The sequence below is a fragment of the Haliotis cracherodii genome, unplaced genomic scaffold, assembly GCF_022045235.1.
Source record: "Haliotis cracherodii isolate W230 unplaced genomic scaffold, xgHalCrac1.p SCAF_10, whole genome shotgun sequence".
Lineage (NCBI taxonomy): Eukaryota > Metazoa > Mollusca > Gastropoda > Lepetellida > Haliotidae > Haliotis > Haliotis cracherodii.
In genome coordinates this window covers 5,896,157-5,899,476 of record NW_027266265.1, presented here as the reverse complement: position 1 = coordinate 5,899,476, position 3,320 = coordinate 5,896,157, and positions in this window count along the sequence as shown.

The following is a 3,320-nucleotide window of genomic DNA, read 5'->3' as shown; positions in this document are numbered from 1 at the left end:
CCCCCCCTCCCTATCGATCGGCCAAAGTCATTGGACCAGCTGTTCAGGCTCTGTGACTTGGTGTCATCGTGACCCGATGGTCTGGAGCGTTGCTCATGTTTTCAGTCACTGGTTTCACTGGTTCAGAACTTCAGACTCAAGGATCTAACGGCCACCCTGCTGGAATACCTGTGAGGGCTATACAACACTCACGCATTCACTCCTTGCACAAGCATCCTCATTGCAAATATGCTGATACACTTGCAAATAATGTTTGAATTAGAAATAAGAGTAGGGAACACCCGGTTGTATTTATTCGAAAATAATCTGCCATCAAATCTTGAATGAGGTGTCGACCCCTTTTGGAACACAGATGCCGAACCCGGTTACCGTATTCAACGTAATAAGCGCCTAGGGCGCTCTCAAAATTAGAAATAGGGGGCTCTTATTAGAATATTATTTTGGTGAAAAAAAACCAGCTGAAAGATAAATTTCGTGGCCTGAAATGTTTAAGTACGACAGATATATTATACGCGAATAAATAAGTCTTGTGTACATTGATCAATCGGAAGGGGTGCTAATTGGGATTGTTCACTAGCCAATATCTTAGCAAATGTCGCCATGGGCGCTTATTACAGCGGGGCGCTTATTACGTCGAATACAGTATGTTTTATTCAGATGATTCACTGCAGTACGAGGATGCCAAGAACTGTGTGATTGGTACAGGGATATTTCAATGTTTAAATTAATTTTCATCTGTTTTTGTGGCAAAGAGTGACTAATCAATAAAATATTCAGCTCTAAACTTTTCAGCACACGTGGTCATGCTTTCTATGTGAATGTTCCAGTCTAATTTACTACTACCAGCTGTGTGTACACTGATATGACTGAAGAGTTCTCAAATTGAGGCAGAGGCAAATTGAGCTGTATGTGTAGAGGGCAATCTTATTAAAATCAGATCATAGTTCTTGCTGCCGCCAAACAAAGATCTGTGGACGTACCCCGTTTTAAAGTTTTCGAGGCTGCATGATTAGAAATCACATTCCGAGTGTCACTTTCATGATCTGGTAAGCGCTCTGATTGGTTGGATGAAAGGTCATTCTGACGTGAACCCTACTGGGATGTCCTTTAGATCTTTGTTTAGCGGTAGCGAGATCTGATTTTAATGAAATTGGTGTAGAGGGGGGTGTATGCACCCCCTTGAATATTATGAAACTTGGTAAATTTTGATAAATATGTTACATGTACTTCATGCGCATGCTCTGTATTGGCAGTGCTCACATTTCAGTAGACCTACACTAACCCCTGGATTCATACCTGTGGTTCTTATGATTACCTGCCCTTGATATTCATTGGCATTTTAGGAATCAAACGACGACATAACGAAAAAGCTAATGGATAAGGGCGGTGGACATGAAGACATCCTTTCCGTCAAGATCTTTGAGGGCTTTCTTTTGGGTGTCAGTCGGTTTTTCAATGTTAAATTTCCCCAACAAACTCTTTCATCCGCCATGTTGATATCAGCAACCCAGCATTGAGGCTGGTTTAAAACTCGCATTCTGATTGGTCTGTTAGACTGAAGTGTAGCAAATCAAATTGGCTAATGAAGATCAAGGGCGGGTTATTCGAGATCGCGAAATCCAGGGAATGGATGCAGGGGTTAGTGTAGGTTGCTGGCACTGGAGATATGGAGGATGCACACACTTCTGTTGGTCTATTCTCTTTAGGATTATTTCCACACTGTTGTGGTATGAAGGCAGGGTTGATCAGACTCCGTGACTTGATTGTTTTGGTGTCATCGTATCCTGCAGCGTTCCATGTTGCTCATACTATCGACCACTAGTTTGTCTGTCCCATATTCAGCCATACCTAATTATTTACACCCCATGTGATACAATTGGAATGTTGCCAACTAGAGTGTGAAACAATAAAAGAGCTTTAGGATCATCATTATGATAATTATTATGATTTTAGCCAGGTGTATGCTTTCAAACAGCCAATCAAAACACACCAGCATGGAGGCATCTTGCGTCTGCTCAAACAGAAAGCCTAATAAAGATGATACCAAGGTTGCTCACGTTTTTGTTGTACAGAGAATATCACAAGAATATATGCATCAATACCTGGTACAGTTGACCTTGCGCTGCAGTTAACTCAGCACATTTATCTCCCTTTGTTTTCCAGGATCTGGTGAACATGGATCCAAATCCCTGACCTGCTCTGATTATTAACTGGGTCGTATGGGATTTCTCGCACATTATGCCGTGCCAGATATTCCCCAACTACTGTTCAAAACCTCTTTAACCAACTCGCCCACACTATGGTAAAGATCATATCTACCTAGGTCCTCACACTGTCAAGTACGATACAGACAAAAACTGAAAACTAAGAGTTGATGAAAGCTTAGTCACATTAATTTTATGAAATCCATACGTCCCTGTGCTAATATTGATATTTGATCAATCTGTTTCGCAATTTGTCTGTTTGTGCACGAATCTCAACATTTGGGAAATCAACCCTTTTCGGGCAATATTTAAAAAAATATATGCCTAGAACCTTTAAACAATGTGAAGAAAATATCTGCCTTGCAAACACCTCATTGAACTACAGTAGACTACGGTTAAAACGAACACGCTTATAACGAACTGACGGATACAACGAACTTACTTTTTGGTCCCGATTGTTTTCTGTAGTTATGCTGTATATATATGCTTATAACGAATTACGGTTATAACTAAGTAAATTAGTAGTCCCTTTGAGTTCGTTATAACCGTAGTTTACTGTAGTTAAATGAATGGGGTCAGAAAGCCATGCTTTAAGAGTTCGTGAAACGATACATATTTTTTTCTTTGTCGTAATATCCATCCCTTTTACCCTTTGGGTCCGGGACTATTAGACACCTCCCATAATAATTGCTTCCATTTATTGATGTTTCTGAAGACTGCACTGTTTTCTCTGAGCAAAAGCTTCTGTAACGATGCAATAAATTGGCATTCCAACCAACGGTTTCTGTATTTATTGGCGATTAATTACGACATGAGCACAGAAGAGATTGATCTGAATATTTGATAGCACATCGAGGACTATGACAGCCACTACTTTAAACAGTGATGTCGAAATTCATTTAAATTTGACCAGTCATACCGTTTCTACGATAAAACTGAAAATATGATCTTGACAATAAATGTGAATCTCCGTGTTTGAATAGGCCCTAAGCGCGTTATTGTTTGTCCCAAGATGTTTGCAAATACTATCAATCACAGGTTTTTTCAGGCCTGGTTGTTTACAGGTCATCGTGACATAGCTGGAATGATCCCACTGAGACGTTAAACAACGCTCAT